The sequence below is a fragment of the Pagrus major genome, chromosome 4, assembly GCF_040436345.1.
Source record: "Pagrus major chromosome 4, Pma_NU_1.0".
NCBI lineage: Eukaryota > Metazoa > Chordata > Actinopteri > Spariformes > Sparidae > Pagrus > Pagrus major.
Window position 1 is genome coordinate 22,739,070 of NC_133218.1, and position 22,363 is coordinate 22,761,432.

A 22,363-nucleotide genomic window follows, 5' to 3' on the forward strand; every position below is an offset into this window, starting at 1 on the left:
CTGTGAAAGTGAGAAAGATTGAGATGTTGACAGCAAGTGGAGGACCTACATCCTCCTCAGAAGTTTCTAGAAGTCTCCTGCCAAGGGAAAAGACCTAACAGCTGGTTGTGAAGCCGAGGCTTTCCCCAGAATGGTGTTGAGTGTTGGGAGGTTGCGAGGTTAGTGGGGTGGGGGGTCTGAGTCAGCCTGGGTGGGTTAATGGTCATGGGCCATGTGGAATTTGGCCCTTCGGCAGAGGAAGTCCCTCTACTGCAGCTCTCAGGGCCTTCTAGTTTTGTATGGAAAAACATGACCTGCTTCCTGAGTCACGGGAGCTGTGTGTGTGTGTATGTGTGGAAATCTTGACAGGGTATTATATTCAGGGCCGTGTACTTTGCCAAAAATATTAAGTACTTGTTGAAATTTTCACTAAGAATTATTGCAGTATTACTTTTATTGCACTTGTTGTAAAATGAAGGCTAACACGTTCTACAATTCAGACGAAGCCTTCTGTGTCCACCGCAAGTTTCAAATGTCTCTTCGTAACCCAGAAACCTTTCTTTGCAACTCTCTATTGGTTTTGCTGGTTAGCCGACAAACACTCTACAACATTTTATCCATAAACAGTTCGTGCTTCCATTTCTCACGATTATGTTTTCCATTAACTTCACAACTAGAAAATGATTTAATGTTGTGTACTAAGTAGTTAGTATTGTCAATATGCCTGTAGAAATAGGCTACTTGAGGTAGTTTTGCAAACAGTCCACTGTGTGTTGTTCGTGTGTTGGAGTTGACAGTGCGTGACTCTGAAACATTGACCATTTTAGCTGAAGAAGAAGCACATTTCAATCTCATCTGACAATTTCCAGTATAGGAGCCCATGTGAAACCTGACTTTTTGTACTGATACACTCTAAAACATGGGCGTAGACTCTCTGACATCACCCTTCGGTTTTCTGAAGAGCCAGAAACCTAAAAACGACTAGATCCTTGTTGTATAATTTGCTGAGGTGTGTACTTGCATTGTCTCAAATGTTTCCAACAATGTTCAAACCGAGAGAAATCTGTAATTTCCCCCAAAGTAACGGTGCGTTTCACTTCGTCACCCGTTGCTACAACTCCAGGAAGCCGGCGAAAGTGATATATGTTTATTTCTCAAAGTAAGGTTTTAAACAAATTAGTCTGTATAGAAAATAAGGTGTCATATTGGCACAAATCACCCTCCAGCACTAACATTCTTACATACTACAACTCTCGTGATCCGTGTTACCTATGTCTGTTGTTTTGATTGAAAGACACCACAAAACCCTTTTTTTAAATTTAGCTAAATGTACCAGACTTTTCAATACGTTAGTGTTTAAAGTTGTCCCAATACAAGCAATTACACACAACATTTCCCGCCATAGAAGTATTGATTTAGATCAGGCATACGATTAAATAAATAAACAAGACTGTGAATCATTTAATGCAAATTTGTGATACTTGACAGTTTTCAATGCTTGATTTTACGGACGCATTTCAGCCATCTCTCAAAAGCACTGAGGTTTGAAACCCATCGCTAATCTTCTTGAGGGTGCTGAGCAGGGAAAGCAAAAAAAAAAAAAATGGACTACTGTGCTGAAGCAGGGGTTTCAGGGAGTTAGAGGATAAAGGATGATGTCGCCATCAATAACAGAGTGGCAGGTCGCTGGGAGCTGCTGGCCACCCTAATGCCAAGCAGTTGACTCAGGCTGAAATAGCATCGGGATGACATAACATTGAGTCATCTGACAAAAGTTGTGGAACACAGTGCGTTGTTTAATGTGACGTCTGCGAGGGAGGAAGCGTCCCAAGTAAGGGAAAACATGAATCACATTGACCACGTGAAGACTGCGTGTGGGGTGCTGTGTGTGTGTGTGTGTGTGTGTGTGTGTGTGTGTGTGTGTGTGTGTTGTTTTTATCCCAGGAATAATTGCACGTCACAAACCGCCCTTATTTACCCAGTGTAACCAAAGAAGCTACTGGAATGATGAGATGTTGTGCGATCTGAGTGCTGGCATAATGACGCTCGCTCACATGCTTGCTAATATTAGTCCAGTGGTGGCCCTCGGCGGTGGAGATCCATGCACGAGAGCAAAACATCCTGAGCGATCAAGTCCAGACAGATTAGTTGAAGATTTTTGTAGATTTACAGCTAAAGTGACCTCTCTCTTTCTCCCCCTCATACTCCTACTCCCTCTTCACATATCTCACATATTTCTCTAGCATGGCTTTGATTACTCAGAAATATGAGGTCATTGAGGAGGAATGTTGCCATAAGAAGTAATTCAATAGAATAATCATGGATTATAAGGGCAGCCCTCCTTGGGCATGTGGAGGCAAGGTTTGGTAATGATAGAAGTGTTGAAGTTGAATGCGGTGGGCGCCATTTCATGTGCATTTCTCAGAAACAGCCACAGGTGGTTAGACAAAGTGTTTGCAGAGACGCTTTTGTGCGTGTGTGTTTGTCATTTAGTTTAGAAGTTTTTGTTGCATGTAACAACACACACAGCATGCTCATGCTCAGCCCATTTTTGGACACAGGCAGTTTTGCTACCTTCTGTCTGGCTCGGTGATATATCACATGCCATACCGCTGAGTGCAAACAATTCCATTTATACTCTGACCGCCTTTTTCTTCATCTCCTTTAAGGGAGTTAGTATCTTTTCTTTGAAATGGAAGCCTGAATCGTGTGACAGTAAGCTCTGTTTGAGAGTGGGGTTTTGCAGCTGTGGCAGGTGTGTGTGTGAGTGTGTGATGAGTGTACATTGTTTGTTTAGCTCTGTAGGAGGGTCACCTGTTGATTTCTCACAGAGCAGAGCCACAATTAGAGCAAATAAACCTGTCACTGGTTTTTACCTTTCGGCAGCAGCGTGTGATCTAGAGATAAAAAGTGGGCAGGTGCTATCACACAAAATTTAAACTGAAAACAGTTCCCGTAGACCTTCTGTTTTGTTTTTGTGAATGGCTTCACAGTCACTTCAGTTGTGAATATGAGTATATCCGGCTCATATCAGCAAACACGTAAATGAAAGAAGACTGCTGCTGTTGTATAAACAGCCTGCATGTTTGTATATCATAGCTGAAAAGCAAAAAAGTCTGAGTCATTTAATAATAAGTAGCTGTCATTTTGAGTTCTTCTTAAGATTCGTTTTAGTAGCTGGTGCCTCACTCACATTAATTCATTCATGTTAGTGTGTGATATTTAAAACAACAGCTTGCATTCGTGATCACAGCACCACAAAGTCGGAGTTACTGTACCTTATTTTCTCTTTCCTGATGGAAAGTTAATGTTAAAGCAGTCGTAGAAAAAAAGTTTCTCTTCTCATACCAAAACACAATCAGGTGCGCACAGTTGACAAGCAGAGTCGGATATATTCAAGTCGACCTTAAATGCGTCCCTGACCAATAATGTTGTGTTCTCCTTCATCTATGTGCATCTTTTCTCTTTTTCAGATGTCACCATGCAAGCGTACATACATAATAAGACATCAAGCTCTAACCAGATATAGCCTATCATAAGTATATTTCTAAATGCGGTTTTATTTGATCGTACAGGCCTTGTGGGTAGTGCAACAGAGGTTGTGGTGTGTAAAGCATATGTAAGTCTACACAAGGTTATATTTCATTTATTAATGAGCTGTATGGGAGATATTTGCATTCTTTTTCATAAAAAATGCACAATTAAAGACTTCCAAAAGTTAGATCAGACGGAGGCACATCTGGGTGGTAAACATGGTTACGTCTTACAACGATTTAGCCTCTGGGGGCAACAATCTATGCTTCGAAGCTTCCGGTGCAGGACTTCCTCTTCCATGTGCTGGTCATTGTTTACAGTCCGATTAGCAACTTGAGACGCTAAGGTGGACGCACATGTCAGCTAATCACTATAAACAGATATCTGCATGTGAATGCCTATTTAGCTCTCCAAAGAAAGTATTTACCTGCTCAAACGTAACTGCTGCTCAGACTACGAACAGAAACCAGAATGACTCCAGCACCAAACTCTTGTCTCTTGTCCTACAGATTCATATGCAGATATCAGTTAATAGAGATTAAGATAGTTGTGACACGGTGCTGTGCTACTAGTCATGTGTCATTGCTGTTAAGAGTACCTGCATTTATTTATTGTTTACATGATGGTGGCAGAGCGATAAGCTAGCGTTTTGGGCTGTCCAACACCCATGCCGAGGTATCTCTAAACGAGATATCATCTGCATCGCCAGGGGCCACTAGTGAGGCTTTACATTTTTGGTTTTGTTTAAATACATTTATAAATGCAATCCTGTTGCTAAGGTTATTTACTGGTTTCTGGCAAAAAGCAGAGCACCTCACAATAGGAATGTTCATGCAAAAGGGAGTTTGGGATCTGTAAAGACACTCCCACCCATCTGGGAAAGCTCCAGAGACGAGCAGGTCATCCCTTTCACTCCAAGCTAACGAGAAAGTAATGACTACCCAGGGAGGAAGACCACTCTTGATCAGCAATAGCTACATTTGTATTCACATCATGAATCACAACTGGATTATTGGACATTTTTTGGTTGATTCCACTCTTGTGGATTGTGTTTTAATAGTAAAGAGGATCCATTGTTTCCGTCACGTCCTTTCGTGTGTGACTTTAAGCAGCCTTTACCTGTTTACACATGTTGACTGACATTGGCTCGCATCCATGTGCACGTTTGTCATGTGCACGCACACACTCACAAACCAATACTCACACCTGAAAAAACAATGGATACCGCTCACCTTCTTTTGTTATTATGCTTCCTCCTCCTCATTCCGCATAGTACTTCTCTGTCTTTGTTATCCTACGCGTTCGCTGTAAATGAATGGCAATGTTTTGGTGTTTTTTGAAGAATTACGGTACATTACTGATTACACGATCATTTCCTTGTTCAATGAAAGAAGAACTGCTTGGGGCTGTACCATGTTTATTATGTCGCGGTGGTGAAACATGAAAACCTCCTCACGTCAAGAGAAATGCCAGTGATTTTTAGAATTTATCCATCCAGCTCATCCACTCACACTCTTACTCCTTGAATGCAACAGTAAGAGGAGCTCAGTGAAATATTATCATTTGTAGAGCTTCTATCTAAAAAAATAAAGAATATCTTTTAAAGGAGCTGACGATGAGATGGAAATATTATTATAAGCTGTATAGTGTTAGTTTCCATTCATCTTTCCCGAAGCATCTCCTCTGCCGTGTAAAGCAGGAGTTGTAGCTGGAGGCGAGGGTGTGATCCAGCATGTCGCCTACCAGACATCACAGACCAGAGATTGAATGATAATTTCAGCCGCTGCTATCTCTCCCCCTCTGTGTCTCTCTTTCTCTCAGCAACAGGAACGAGTACTACTAGTAAATACTGTAGCGTGTATGTACAAGTCAGTAAGTACGGCACTAACAAAAGAGCGAAGGCTTTTATCTTTTAGAATCGTAGACTGAAAAAAGGGGCTAAAATGCTCTTTTTTTTGCTACATTACCGTCAGTGCGGATGACTAAAAACAGGAAAGAGTTCGAATGATTACTAGATACCAGCCTGTAGAAGTTGCTTACACGTTACAGTTAAGAAAACTGAAATCTGTTTAAACATCTGCAGCAGAGGATGAAGACGTTAAATCAGAACTGTAGGACTATTACTCATGGGTTGATTGATTAAACTACTTTCCTGCATACAAAAAAGACTCATTTCGATAGACTGTTGTAAACGATGGAGAGATTAACACAATAAAAAGCAGTATGTGTCTTTGCATTTCGAAGAAAGCATTGAAAAATACTGTTGATTACTGTAAACTAGATCATCTTGATTACCATTTTGTCGATCTGAAAGTTCCAGATTTGAATTTCATTATGTATTCAAGTCTGTATTTTATATAGGAAAAAAATGTAAGGCTGCTTGTGTTTCGATAACATCTCACATTTGAGAACTTTAACTTCTTTCACTCGTAAATAAAAAACCTTCTTAAAGTAACGTATTGGAAGTAGCATTGTTCTGGAATCAGACACAAAACTCTAATGACCTGTCCAATAAGAGCTTCTTTTGAACTTATCAGACGAAAACATGGTGATAAATATGCATCAAAAGGATTGAGATACTTACAAATAAAAAATATCAGCACTGTGCATCATCAGGATGAAGCCCAGGAATCTAAAGTACATTCATTCTCAACTGATGTTGGCACGCTGGCAGCCATATTCACACATTTGATTTTAATTGAAAATAATATGAAAAATAACGATGTGCTATGGATCCAAACTTGTTTATTGTTCAAGCTCTCTACTTTGTCTCCTGATCCCTCTCAGATTTCACCCTTAAAGCCATAAACGTTACCTCTATATACATGTATGTTGTTTACATAGAAAACACGGGGGGGGGGGGGGGTCTGACTGAAGAGGTCCTGCAGGTAACCCTATGGATGCACACTGTTGGCCCAGCAAGTCAGCAATAACAGCAGCAGGGACAGTAGTCACAATTTTTTCCGTGTGTGTGTGTGGCCTCATAAACGCTTGTTTAGCATTTCTGCTTCATCATCCGTTAGCTCAGGGGTCAGCAACCTTTACCTTTTACTGCCTTTTACTGCCGCTGTCCCAACCCTGAAAAATCTGTCTGGAGCCGCAAAACGTACAGTATTTGTGTCTTATAATGAAGGTTATTAACAGGCCTAAATTAGCATTCATTTATATTTTCACATCATGGGGCAACTCTGCAGTGGGCTACTTATGCTTACAGTATAAGGTACTTAAAATTTGCATTTCCATTTCAATGATGCCATGTTTTGGTGCATTTATGAAACAAAAGAACTAGCCTACAATAAATAGGAATAGAGTAGCGATACAGAACTATATAAATAATAAATTGTGTTTAATAAATTAAACATATAGCGGCAGCCTAGATTTAAAAACAGTAAAAAAAATAAAAATAAATAATTTTTAAAACACAGGACAGTTTAAATCCTTCCTTTTTTTAATCCTCACAGCAATCAACCCTCAGCTTGAGCATTCAAAACAATGATATTAGCTCAGGATCAATCAATTAATCACAACTTGATAGAACAGATACAGTTCTGTGTGTAGGCTGTGCATTTTTACTGTCAGAGAATGCAAGAATCACTGTAGGCCTAAAACAGTGATGATGATAAAAACTGTAAAATGTCAAAGCCACAGGGAGCCACTGAAGAGGGGCAATGCTGCAGGTTGCAGACCCCTGGTATAGGGTAACAACTGTGGCTGATGTGCAAGGCATGGCCATGTTGTCCCAATGAACAACTCAGGTGCTAGTTGTATAGGACAGTGGTAATACGTATTAAGTGTTTTCAGATTGTATTCATTTGGTGGTTGCTAGTGTTAACCTAGTTATTTTCATATTAAGATATTTTTCAAGAGGCATGTTTTGTTTGTCAAGCGTTGGTGGTTGGTATTTGTTTATTTTCTTCATTATTTCAAATCTAAAACAAGTCAATTATTGTTTGTATCTTTCTCTTGTGTTGCTGTATGGTGATGTAATATTACATAAGAGTATAAAGCAAGTATGACTTGCACCAAAGAAATTGTGTTTTGAGCTTCGATTTCAAAACTACATTTTATTGACAGCACTTTTTTGTCATACAACAATTGTTTCGGTGTACTTTGAACTTCCATTTCCCTGAGACAGGTTGAAAACATCCTCGGCGATATCCTCTCTTGTTTTCTGGTCACTGCCCCTCAGATAGTCAGACAGACAGAGAGGGCAGCGGGTTCCTTTGTGTTGTTTTTCGCCTATTGTTCTGTATTCACACATCTGTCTGTTTCAGAATAACTGGCCACAGTATCAGGTCGCACATCTCGGAGTCATATAACAACAACTCAGGCTATGGGAAACTGACATGCTGCTTATTTTAGCAGCCCATTCCCACCACCATCTAACATTTACCATTGAAAATATGTCAACCTTCTTATGCGAGGAGCTTACTGTGATTTTAATCAGCATACTACTGATGCTGGTGTTGATTATATATAATGTTTTGTGTCCCTTTTTGAACATTGTCTATGCTGTTATTTAAAGAAAAGTTTCAGCCTTAGTTGAAAGAACATTATCAGTGTTTTTTTTCATGCGTCTGTGCTTGTCGCTGATACCGGGCCCTGAGCCGCCTGCCAGGCAGCTGGTGGACATTTGGCACGTCTCATGCAGACACTGTCCAGAGGCCTGTGGGGCACCTGCTGTCCATCAGGGGGAGGTGAGGCATGGAATGAGACAACTCCTCAACAGGTGACAGTACAGCAACACTCAATGTCCAAATGTGCTGACGACAATGGCCAAGTGTGACTTAGTCCTCAACAAATGAGCTTCTGAGTCTCTCTCCTGCTGATAAGACGCCAGATCATAATCAGAAAGGCTGTTCAGTGAGCATCAGGTACATGTGTAGATACATTAGAGATATTTGAGTCTGGTTGAGTCAGTGACGCAGCTGCTGTGTGACTGTTATACTGATCTAACACACACAGCAAATGTGACTGTGTCCTCCGCACCAGTTGGTGTTGGCAAACCCGAAGCAGAATTTAAAATTGGCACACGCCAGTGCACACCAAGTCAACAGCTGCCTAAAAAGTGTGTTTGTCTAACCAAAACATAGTTGTCTCATGGCCAGGCTCCTCCAGATTCTAGTTGAAGCAGGTGGAGCTCAGGCTCCTGCACATACGTTCAGCTTGTTGACATACAGTAGGTATATAGTTTGTTTCAGTCTCTGCAGGAGGAGTGAACATCTTTCCTACTCAAGATAATATTTTGGTGTTTTGATGATGTACCTGAAAGCGGCACTTGTGTTTTCACGACATATTTGGTTTCTGTAACTTGTTGATGTTGGCACAGCTTCGGTAAACTTCTGTTGATGTCAAGCTAACCACTGACAAGATAACCTTCTTTGTATCTTCTATGGCATTTTGTTTTTAGGATTGTACATCAACTGTCAGTTAGCAGCTTACTGCTACCATGAATTTGCGGGTCAGTTTTCACCATCCGGTTTCATCGGAATAAACCCAGATAGCAAAATTGTTGTCCACTATCTGGCCCACAGTTCATGCTATTCTGGTGGGCTGGATCTCGCCCAGACTTGGTTCAGTTATGGTTTATCTGGATCACTCTTGGCTGACTTGTGGCCATTGTATGGCCTGCTTGTGGCTGTGGGCCAGATGAACGGGTGTGGAACATTTTTGCTACGTGGGAATTGATTTTGCTGGATAAATGCTGGCTTGATCAGACCTTAACACATCATTGCAATTCAACTGGGTTGAGATCTGGTGACTTTGAAGGCCAAGGTGTATGATTTACATCATATTTAGCCTATACTTGTCAAACTGGTTAGTGACCCATTGTGTCCTGCTTCTGCATTTGTTAAGTTTCTCTGATGATTTATATAAAATTTTTCCTCCCTCTGTGTTTACCTTTTTCACACAAACATGTAATTATGACATCCTAGTTTTGTGACAAAATATCGATGTATTGATACAAATAGATTCTAAATATTTTCACTACCCCCAATTTTCATAGTATTGATACACCAATACTAGTTGTTTGCACGCTCTACTCTCTGACAGCGAGTTGACTCATGCACTGCTGCAGTGCCCACATAGCCCCACCTCCTCCAGAAGTAAATCAACTTAGATCTTGTTGTTCTTAACACGCACTAAACAAGCCTTGTTTTATTAACTTTTAATACAAATAAAAAAATAAAAAATGCCCTAAAATATTCTGTCAATTTTTCCCTGAAGTACCTAACATGGTATTGAATATCGATATTTTTCAAGGAGCATTGTCTGCACCCAACTTAAAGGACTTTTAACGTGGCGACTGGCCAGGCAGGGAGGAACCATCAGAGAGAGAAGAGAAGACGTGTCCATTAGGTCTTATTTATGAGGAGTCGTCTGCTGTAGTAATAACATTTCTGCTGCCTGTGTTGTAGGCCTGCTGGCCTAAAAGCACACAGCAGTAATGATGCTGTGTATCTGACATGATGCCAGTGAAGTGGCCCCATTTCCTTTGACATATCACCCCACACTAAGAATTATAGTCTGCAGCAGCCGAGTACACTGGTGCAGAAAGACACACTCAGCAGTTGTACCAGGGGAGAGATGGTGAAGACGATGAATAGATCTCTGCAGGTGCTGCACAGCTGAATCATTTTAGAGGTGCTTTTGGAGAGAAATGATCATTTTAAAGTAATTAATGGCATTTCTGCACTTTTCTCTGGATCATCTGACTGTTCTTTTTTTTGATCGGCCTTAGTTGGTAGGTCATATGGTTTTCCCGAAAACCACAGACTATAGACTGTGAGCCGCACTCCATTGAGTGACTTTGTATGGGTTTTTGAAAGTCACACAGTAGTCTCTCTGTCCACGCAGCCACTGCAGTAGCTGGTGTCCTCTGAGCCGTCACAGTAATGCTTTGTTGACGTCAGTATGTGCAGTACTACTCCTGCACAAAGACAAGCAGAGGAGGAAGAATTGAATAAAGCCTAGAACGAAAGAAAAACATATGCCAAACACTATAAAGTCTGACACGATGGGTCACGTCGAAGCTCAATATACCACAATTTATGTTTGAAAAGTTAGCAAGACGTTGAGCTTTCCGGTTCGACTTCAAAAGCTGAAGGTGTTGCTTTTTATCTTTTAATTTACCTGTTTTTTTATTGCAATCCTCACTTCCTAAATAAGGAAACTTCACAGCTACATTACTCACTGTTCTGTGAGTGAAGCCTTGCTTCATGTATCCTCTACATCTATTCCACTTAGATTGTGTCGATTTGGATATGGGGGTCACATGGGCCAACGTTTTCCCACTTCCACAAAAGCAGACATTGATGAAGATTCACCAGAGCCAAACTCAGTCAGGGGGGGACTCACCATGTCATTTTAGAGAGTGACTCTTATCAAAATAAGTCTTTATTTTCTGTCCCTCCCAGAAAAACAAGGAAGGGCCGCAGAGAAAACTGCATCGATGAACCGTCAATGGCTGGGCTTAGGGTTGGCTTAATACAGGGAAGGGGAACATTAGTGATGTCACATGATCGGCTAGAACAATAAGGGTGGTTCACACATATTTCTCCTTCTTTGTGTTGTTCTGTTTAATCAGTTTGTGGCCTCATAAAGTATTTACACAGGTCTCCACTTATTATTTAACAAAATGTACTTGATGAAACAGAGATTAAGAAATAGTTTATAGTGTGACCACTACAGAGCAAACAGGCGGCTTTGAGCCCAGTGATCTGGTGGAAAAGGGCCTTTAAATGGCAACCCTTTGATTCTGCAGCTTTGAGCGGGTTCAAAAGTGTTCAGAGTCCGGCACACATTGATATTTAGCCGGGCGATTGAAGTCTTAAGGCCAGAGAGGTTAGAGGAGAGCAGGGGGTGGACTGTGCCAGGGGTTGGCCTACTTGGTGGGACATTTATCCCCGACTTTATTCTCTGCATGAGTGCTATCCCCGACTGAACAGCCACAAGTGCGGGCGGGGACATTCAGCACATACTGTATGTAACTTTCTGTAACACCATTATGTTACACCATCAATGATAACTTGCATGAAAGTATACATAAATTAAAAACACAAATAGTTTGGCCCTTACACCCATCTGTGACAGTGACATTTTACTCTGCAGCTGAACTACACGGACTGGGAAATATGGCAGCATCTCAAAAGCAAAGTCCTATAGGTCAGCAGACAGGCTGTAAATGAACCAGATTAACCCAACATATGAACATTCAGCATTTTGAAGTGAAAATGAATTAAAACAGCAGAAATGTTCAATACAATCTTCAGTTGTATTAAAAAACTCCATACATGAATGCAACTGTAAGCACAGAAGGTCAAAACAGGGAGTAGAACTGCAAAATCTTCGTGACAATGACATCTACAATTGCTGATCGTTGATTAATCTGGAAAGATTTTGTGGTTGGTTATTCATTCAAGGCATTTCTCAAGCAAATACGTCGATACGATCTGATTTTTTCATCTGTTGGTTATCTGTGCGCTGTATGACGCAGACTGTGCGCTGTATGACACAGACTTATTATAACACAAGGAATCTGGGGATTTGCTCAAAGTCTGTTTGATTATCTGAGCACGTGAGTCCTACCGTACACATCTCCGCAGTTAAGAAACTGAGTAAAATATTGTTATAATCAAATGAAATGATGGCGAAAGGTTGTCATGAAAAACAACATACATTTCAAAGGCAAAAGAAGACATGTAAAGCTCATTAAATTCAGAATACACTATCAGTAGTTAGCACAGTAGTGCTTCAATTTCTTTACACATGCCCCAGTTTAGGAGCCAAATACGGTTTACGCAATCTAAAAATATTATATGGGTGTATCAAAACATTGATATATTGAATATTGAGCATTAAGTGTGTGCTGGAATACTGGAACATTTTTTCAAAAATGATTGGGCTTTTGCAGCACTAGGACCATAAAAACATGAATATGCCAAATAGGAGTCATGGATATTGTTATGTCGTGATACGGTATAAGTGTCTTCTCCTGGTTTTAAAGGCTGCATTACAGTAAAGTTATTTTTCTGAAGTTACCAGACTCTCGTTGTACTTGCTATAATACTTGCCATTACCCACTTAGTCATTATATCCACATTGTTGATGATTATTTATCAAACTCCCCACAGTATAGTTACAACATCAATATCAACGTGTTTGGTATAAATTATTGTGATTTTTGATTTTGTCCCACTGTCCTAGCATGTATGAATGCTCAAAATATTGAGAAATGTGTTATGTATCATGATATTGTATAGAAATATTGCAATATTATTCTAAGGTCATATTTCATAGCCCTAGCCCAACACCTACAAAGACAGTATGGGTTGTGCACATCTGCCTCTTGATCACTCAAAAGTCCAAAAACAACAGAATTGTTCTTCATGGTTCACAAGCTTCTACATGAAATCCATTAAAAGGATTTTTATTGTTTCTTTTTTTAACAACTTGGGCCTTATTAATTATTTCTGTTGCTTATGTTGAATTGATTTTTTAACTTTAGTGTTACAGGATCTGCATTCTGCAGTATTGGTACTGGATGGATGTGATGGATGGATGTGATGGATGTGATGTGGATGAGGATGCTATGCCCAGGCCAAGGTTTTTCTGGTGTGGCAGAGTTTCACTGGTCTGCCGGCATTTAAGGACAGGGCAATGATTAAAGGGACAGGCTATTGATCTGTTGCGCATTAGGAGGAAGAGAGCTTGTAGGAGTGATGTGCATGGGTTCATTTAATTCGGCATCAAGCCAAGGTTCATCGCTGCCCCCGGACTGCATTCTGTGAAAATTCAATGAAAGTGCTCTTACTGTGGATTCAGCTTTACAGGAGTGTCAACCAAAACGCTTTTTGTTATTTTCATGTATTTCTCTGCAGCAGTGTGTCCCGTCCTAAAGCGTTCCCAGCGTTAACAGAATGCTCCCCAGTGGCCCTTTAAGGCAGTGGACATATTGTGTGCTCTCTTTCTCTCCTTGTGTATTAGGTATTGAATAAGTGACCTTTCTGGTTTGTATGAGCTCATGGGAAAAGTGGGTGTTTCCACAGGAAGTTAATGCCTTTCCCTCCCCCTCTCTTTCTCCTGCTCCCCCTCTCCATGTAGCCTACAGTTTCCCTCCCCCTCAGACCTTTCATTCTGTCTTATTTTTTCCACTATGTCTCACTTCAAGCACTTTTAAGCACTCAACAAAACAATGCTCCTCACACACATTCCTGTGTCACTTGTGTGAAACGCTGTGAAGCATGAGAGGGAAGGTGATGATGGTGGATGGTGGACAGTGTAAAACTGCAAAGGAACCGGTCTTCACTTCCATCTGTTTAACATTAAATCCTTATGGTGGTTATTTGATTACAGACAGCTGCTCAGAGTCCGGCCCCAGAGGTTCTGCAGAGGTTAAACCTGCGCTTGTTTGGGGACAGGAAGTGATACACACATGCCCCCAGTCAAATTTCTTGTTTCTGAGATCAATGCCCCGTGCTACTCTGCTTTGCATAGACTGTTTCCCAGTATATTTTAGAAAGCTCTAGTTTGCAATAATGCAACATTGTTGACATTATAATACAAATTACAGCTGATTACGTCTTATTATTGTGCTCTAAAATAAAGTGCGACCAACATTTTTGATGTCTCTGTAAGCATGCACAATATATGCAATGGTCTGCTCATGTCATTATCAGAAATGGATCATCCCAATCTGCCTCATTCTGCTGGTGTCTATAGCTGAGGGTGAGACTTGGCAGGCTCCAGACTGTCTGGCATGAATCTTGTGCCCTTAATTGAAATTGCTGCACTTGGCTCTGGCCCACTGACCAAGTCTTACAACTGGCATGTTTCACCTGTCAGCTGAACCTCCCCACTCACCCTAGTGTTTTGGCCACTCCTATTCAGCCTCTCGGTGCTGATGTCTCACTCTATGTAGCAGTTTGTAGCACCAGTCCATGTCAGCAGTTCTAGATGTGATGACCAGTTAGGTGCACAGTTTTTATCATAGGTCTGTATTTTTCAGAATTGGTTTGGTGTTTCAGATTAACTTTAATTTCAGTATTTGTTTTAGTTTGTATGCCTCCGCCCTCGCCATAGCCGTGGTCGGAGGCATTTTTGGGAGGTTTGTCTGTCTGTCCCATTCTTCTGAATGCAATATCTCGCCTAACGCCTTGTGGGAATTTCGTTAAATTTGGCACAAATGTCCACATGGATGACCTGATTAGATTTTTTTTAAAAAAAACAAAAACAAACACAAACTTGGGTAAACAGATCACTGCACATAAAAAACAAATGTAAGCAAAAATGAAGTGACATAAAGGAAGTGAAACAAGGATAATACAAATAAATATATGTACAGAACATAAAATTAGAGAAAAATTAAATAGAGAAAAATAAAGGATCAAAAATAACAGACCAAGGGATACATCATTAGGCAGAGGTTATGTGGTAGAAGGTTTCAAAATTACTGATAATTTTATTAAATTTTTCGTCATTAATTAACTTAAGTGATAAGTTTAGTTCTAAAAGATAAAGTGAAAATTTAGGAAACGATCTAGAAAACTTCTGTTTGTGAATAAAAAAATTTGCATCGAGTTTGATGAAACTGGTGACATTATTCAAGCGAGATATTAACTGGATGATTATAGTTACTGATTAGATTTTGGTGGTCAAAGGTCACTTCGACACATTTTTGGCCATTTCTCAACAATTTATATGATAATTACGACAACATTTTACACAAATGTCTAATAGGATAAAATGACATTTTATATAAAAAAGGTCAAAGGTCAACTTCACTGACATCATAATGTACTGCAAAAAATGTTCTGGTTAATCAGCGCCACAGCTCAGGAACAGCAACTTGACCGGTGCTCAGAGGCGAACAACTGGGAGGCGGTAATTCTAGTTTTTATTTTAACATTATTACAATACAAACACAGCTGTGAAGGCACTTGACTCACAGTCATGACGACATCCAAGTCACAATAAACATATTCACCAATGCCTCCTCATGTTTCGGCCAAATTAACAAAGATTAAAAATGAAGACGTCTTCTGTATATTTTTGTATTTTATTTGAGATAGTTTTGTGAGTATAGTTTCAGTTAGTTTTAGTCTAGTTTTTATTTTTATGCCAGTTAACTAAAATGTTTTTTTCACCCCTAGATTTAGTATTTAGTTTATTCGTAGTTAAAACCTTTATACCTTGGTTTTGTAAATCTTAATCTGAGTTTTCACTGCAGGAGAACCACCGTGTCTGGAGAAGCCGTGTCCTAATCCTAATCTTAGTAAATTTGTTTCTCTTGGGTTTCGGTCTTGACTCATGACACATATTATTGACCTGGGATCCTCGCATACCTGCCAATTTGTATCAAACACATTAAAAAACACGATGAAATAAGAATGCGTCTTGAACCGTAGAGATGTCTGTTGACGTCAATAGCTGATGAAAGCTAAATCCTGTTACTGTAGTGCGATGATGCAATTTAAAAAGAAGTTTCACTGATTCAAAGGAGTCCTGCTGTGATAAACACAATGATCATCTCTTCTGTTTTTCAGGCTTACTGATTAAACTTGTGCAAACAGTCTCATGAGTCCTGAGAATGTTGTTGCTCACCTTTAGCCGATTTCTCACTGAAACCTGCTCATCTCAGTTTCAGACCCACTCCTTTTCCCTTTCTGTTAGTCCACAATGTGCACAAAACAAGTGAGTTTAAGTGACAGCTGTGGGGGGTTTGAGGACTCGAGTTGAGAAGTGTTTGATGCTTGTACTTCGCCAAAATAAGATAAGATCAAAAGATCATTGTTACTCCCATGATTGTGTGACACAATCTCTTGTAGCATGCTTTAGCTTTTGCCAGAATAAAAAAAAAAAAAAGCATTGTCTTAGGCGTCGGTGTGTTGGGGCTGGGAATGAGGTGGTTAGGGAATATTATAAATCTGCTCATGCACACAGAATCTTTTCCTAGAATAACACAATTTCATGGCATTCAATCTACATTTCTCTTTAATTAAAGAGTAACTACGGCTGATGATTTTCAAGTCAAGGTCTGTGAATTCTCATCGGGCACCGGGCCATATGCAGAAGGCAATTAACTCCTATCCGTGTTGATGACTATTTGTTTTAGCTCAGCATTCCCCCTCATTATGACAATCCAGCAGGCAGGCACACCATTTACCCTCATCTGTGTAGGTGCAGTGTGTTTTTGTTAATTAATCGCCTGAGGTTTTTTTTTTTTTGTCTTAGTGAAAATCTCAGCGCTGAATCAGTGGTTTCTCTCTCCGTGCAGTTAATGATGCTATATTGGTTAACAGTGAACGAGGTAGCTCGAACCAGACAAGTAGGATAACTGACGGAGATGGAAAAGGATCTATATTTAGTGTTAGTGAAGCTGTTTGTGTGGAGAGGAAGTGGGTGCATAGTGCATGCATGATGTTCATTACACGCCTACACGTATCACCCCATTCTCGCTTTCCTTGAGGCAAGAGACAGGATTTATTGCTTTATGTCTCGACTGAGGAGAAGTCGGCTTAAAAGAAACCTGACCAGGTGCTTGAGATAAATGTATGTAGCGTATATTTAAATTCTGAAACAAAACAAGCTGAATCACATACTTCTATTGAATAGTGAGGTGGTTTAGAAGACAGATACGCCTCCACAGTGATTTGATGGTATCTTTGTGGTTCATCTGGCAAAGAGTTTTTTAGTCATCTTCATCCCTGATGGTGTTTATTCTTTTGGACAAGGCAGGGCTAGATTACTTCAAAAGTTTGTCACTCCAAGGGATGGGACAATAAACACTCACAATAAGCTGATCGTGATGAATTTCCATAATCGAGATAATCGTGAATATCCTCACACGAGTGGCTTGAAAAAGCTGTCTAGCTCACTGTCATACAGTCCTGTATTGGTTCCCTGAGTTATTTTAAGTTGCCTAAGCCTGTCACCATGGCTGAAGGCTTGGCTAATTATTCCTTCCAGGTGATTCCAGTATGTTTTTGTGCAATGATTATCTGGATGATATTGTGATTTGCAGTTATGTTAAAACAAAATGTTCATATTGTTCCATGCCTACTCACTCTCACTCAGTCAATCCATAGGAGGTTAATCAACAAAAAATGTTATGATAGTTAAACCATTTAAGTAATTTCCCAAGCAAAAATGCAAATTTTCTTGGTTTCAGTTTCTCAAATGTGATGGAGTTGATGCTTCCCTCTTTATTAAATAATTGTCAGTTAAATGAGTTTGGGTACTGACTCTCGTTTAGACAATAAGATCGATTAAGGACTTCAATTTGGACATTGGGAATGTTTTTGCAGTTTTCTTTAAATGATTAACTGATTAATCAAACATAACCGAGACGGTAATCAATAATAAACATTAGTTGCAGCCCTAGTTTCTCAACAGTCCGTCTGTGTTTAACAATGCACCCAGATACAGAACAGCTCGGCACAAAAAGCTGTCCTGTAGCTGAGACTCATCCACCGGCCCTGTTTTCATGGAGAAAACAGGCCTCTAATGTTTTCCTGGTGAGAGCGTGCATGTGCTGTGTGTGGGTGTGTGGGTGGAGGGATGTATAGCTGGAATGCTGGAGGGGAACTGAGTGACAGGTTTGGACTTAGGCTAGGTAGGCGGGGTGGGGGAACATGTCGTCCGTGACATCATCACTGCCACCACCCGAAGGCTCGGCCCGGCCGGGCCGTCTGCCTGCTGCAGAGGTGGAGTTTCCTTCCTGCTGTACTGACCGGGGCTGAGCGTGGCCCGACCCACCTTGCCATCAACATCTAAACTGTACGGCAGCAAGGTTCTCCAGGCTTTTGTTTCATTCTCTTTTTTTTCTCATAATAATCCATTAATTTTACATCTTCGTCCTGATGGGGCGACTACTTTTCTTTCATACTGTAAAGACATGTTGTTTTGATATTCCCCTTTAAATGAACTGACTCTGACTGCTGCTGAGCAAACAACCCAAGGACGTTAATATTCCTGGTTTTACAGCTCACCAATACACACGCCCATGATGGTAGTCATGTCAGCACTGGCCTAATGATTGCTTAAGTGGAGCTGGAGTTTGTTCTTTGTTTTTCCTTTAGCACCATTCCAAACTCCATGCGAAGTACAAGGTGTTATACAGCAAGTGTTTAAATAGTAATTTACCTCAGCTTTGCAAAGTTGCTGCACTTCTGCTGTAAATGACTCAGTGGCTTCTGCTGCAGTTAGATAATTCATCTTCCAGGAGGACGTTTAGCAGTGAATGTTTTGAGATCTAGTACACACCCGCCACTGTGGACCATCGGTGTGTGTTGGATTATGTGCGTGTGTTTGTGTGTACAGTCCAAACCACTCTCACACTTTAAGAATTGAGCTGTCGGATCCACTGTGTGTCAGCTGTCTCCTCATGACAGCTGTCCAGTGTTTTCATGGAAATCGGTCTAGGAATCCGTCTGCCCCCTCAGCACATACCTGGGTTACAGTGAGGCAGATAACAGTAAGAACACTGACGTCAAAGATTATCTTGAAAATGTGGGATATCATCTGAAATGTTTCCTTACTTATGTCAACACGATACTAGAATTTTGGTATCAATGCCAAAATATGATAATTCATCATGTCAGTATTTTTTCCACCTAAAATATAAAACCACTCCAGTTTCAGCCTCACAAATGTGAGGATGTTCTGTTTTTCTCTGTTTTATGTCATCAGAATCAGAATGAGAATCAGAATTGATTTTATTGCCAAGTAAGTTTACACATATGAGGAATTTGCTGTGGTCTGTAGGTGCAAAAACAACAAACACCGACACACCCACGTTACTCTGAGCTCCCAGCCTGGACTGCTAGCTGCACGGCTAACTGAGCTAACTAGCCAACGATAGCCATAGTTAGCAGCAGACTTGCAGCCATGTAAGAATTTTGCCATCATAAAGCAGTAAGCATGTGTGTGACCTTTTTTGGACAAGAGGGCGGAGCTGCGAAGGATATTCTGATTGGATCTGACTGAGAACCCAGAGCCCTTGAGTGAAGAAAGTCATGTCATCTCCGTTCACTCCAATAGACCATGTTTTCACAGCAATGGTGGTTCAGGGAGCCTCTCAGTAGTTTCCCAGAAGTTAGCCGCTAATACTAGCAGCGCGATAGAGTTTCAGCAGAAGAGCATTTATTGACTACTAATTACCAAAAATCGCTCTGCTGTCTCTACACTCCGGAATTCAAATTGTCCCCTGGAGCTATCTGAGGTCTACGTGACTCACGTGATGTAAACCTTAACCTAAAGCATACCCTGCTTTATTGTCTATTTTACTCTAAATGGGTAAAAATGAACATCATTCTGTATGGAAGAATACTTGACCTTAAACTCATCAGACTTTTTTTTTGGAACCAGTGGAGCCGCCCGCTGCTCGCCATTCCACACAGGCTCCACTTCAGACCTGGTAGTTCTGTCCATATTTTATAGTCAATGATAGCAACTGTTTTCATACTTGACACAGTTTGGTCAGCGGTGAAAACGTTCTCAGGTTCGATACCCAGCTCTGGTTGCAGGTGGTGGCTGTAGTGGTATCGTGTGTGTCTGGGGCAGCTCTGCTTGACTCATACAGCCTGATTCATTCGGCCTGATGAGCCTGTAACATCTGATGAAGTCATGGACTAATGTAAGGATTTATAGGTCATATTCCTGGACATGACTCAGCCTGGTTTATGTCACACAGTTATTGGTAGCCTTCCTGAGTCATGTTGCACCCCCTCACCTAGCCCATCGCTCTGTCACTGCCCGGCTAAAGCCAGGCCGTGCTACAGCCCTGTTAGTGCTGGCTCTGGTGCTGCTGGCACTGCAAAACAGCCTCATCTATCACGGGAAACAGCTCTGAGAGAATCAGCTCAGCCAGAACAGAGCTCAGCAGCTACACTAGTACCCATGCATGTGGAGGGAGGGGAGGAAGAGCCAGATGTAGTGCGGTGCTCAATGCGGCTGCCCGAGGTTGACAGAATAGGAATAAGAGGTTGACGGGGAGACGAGGTCACGTGCTGCTGAGAGTGGTGGTGGTGGTGATGGTGGTGGTGGGAGGGACAAGAAACACAAGCAGCGTTTTTTTCTTTTCTCTCTCTCTCTCTCTGTCTCTGTCTGGTCGTCTGAAGGCACACTGGCAGTGCAGTGCAGTGAAGCACGTTCGAGGATACACAGTAATACTGATGAATTATTGAGCACTGGTGAGTGGATGTGACACAGGCCAGCGTACTTGCATGCTGCAGAGCCACAGGAGAGTGAAAGAGAGAGATTACCTGCAGCAGCCGAGAGCTGCAGGTGTGAGGAAAGAATGTGGATGCAGAGGATACAGCAGACAACAATTCAAGTTATAAGCATTCACATATTCAATTAAGACCACTGGATTTGACACCTGGAGGCCATTACCGATATTAATATTTGAGAGTTGAAAAGATCAACATTTAACACAATAGATTTGTCAGTCAGAGTCGGTCTTTGAATTAAATTACAATGACGTGAGGTTCAGTTAGCTTTGGACCGGTACAAATGTCCTTCAGAGGGTTACTTTTTAGTTTTATGCTCTGAGTTCATTTCAGGGCCTGTAGTTAATACGTTGAATCAGTACTTCTACTCTCACCAGAGTCTTTTTCACACAAGTATCTGTACTTTTGCCACCTCTGCTCATATGTGATTTCTTTACTCCTCTATGACAGTAAAATGAATATCTTTTTTGGTAGACGACATCTTGGGCTTTGGGAAATACTGATCAACATTTTCACAGTTTTTTGCCATGTTATGGACCAAACAACAATACGATTAATCAAGGGAATAACTGAAGAATTATTCAATGATGAAAATAATTTTTGCGTCCCATTTTTTCACTGTAATATGACATTCTACAAACAAAATGGAAAGGGGAGAATGATTGGCATGTGAACCGATGAAGAAAGTTATTGTTGCTTACAGTCATTATTATATGGCATATCTGTAGTACAACTGTCACTTATCAGCCAATATATACTGATACCTCTATCATAAACTAAGGTTAGTTGATAATACTGGTTTATTAGTCAGACTCTTATCAAGATCAAGGAAGTGAGTTGTTTGCTTATTTGAGTGATCTGCATCATGCCTCATCTGTTACTATATTTATACGCTGAATGATATAAACATTAAGAGTCAGATAAGATGTGACATTCAGTGCACATAATGCACGCTCTCTCTCTTGCGTCACGGCCAATATAAAGCCTGTGTGATTGTGTGAAACGGCACACAGCTCCACACACAAAACAACACGACTGTAACTGTAAAAGTTTAATTTAGCCTGTTGTTCAAACGGCAGGGAATCTTGTCTGGATTTTATGTTCTCGTGATCGCTCTGTGTTTTAGGGTGTTGGTTTGACAGCCCCCGAGCACTCCCCTCAGCTGTCACCACTGAACTAGTCCCTGAGGAGAGCGAGAACTACAAAACATGGGAAAAATGTAAAAAATGTATGACTCCTCCTCCGCCTCCCTCCTCCCGGCTCCCTGCCCCCCCCCCACCCCCCCCCCCCACCCCCCCCCCCCCCCCCCTCGGCCCCACCCTTCCAGTTTGGGTTACTAGGAGACCAGATTTTGGCCCCAGAGTGACAGAATCAAAGCCTTGAGGAGTGAATGGTGGTGTGACTATTTGTGCAACTGGAGAAACGTCTTGTAAATGTGTTATTAGCATGAAAGCCCTGCCTGCGGTCTGTGGTTGTTGTGCGAGGGGATATTTACTCCACATTTTTTGTGCAAGTGTCTGCAGACAGTGTGTTTACCTCCTGTCTGCAGTGGGGTAGTAAAGGTAGAGGTCAGCGTGTGCTGTCTGAACCAAAAACACAAGGACAGAATGGCTGTTTGT

At 41.1% G+C, this 22,363-nt stretch overlaps 1 protein-coding gene across 1 annotated transcript in view; it reads left to right on the forward strand.

The window, feature by feature from the left end:
• The window catches only part of rras2 (RAS related 2), a 33,225-nt gene that overhangs the window by 2,345 nt on the left and 8,517 nt on the right, over positions 1-22,363 (forward strand). The gene's annotated exons all lie outside the window — the stretch shown is intronic.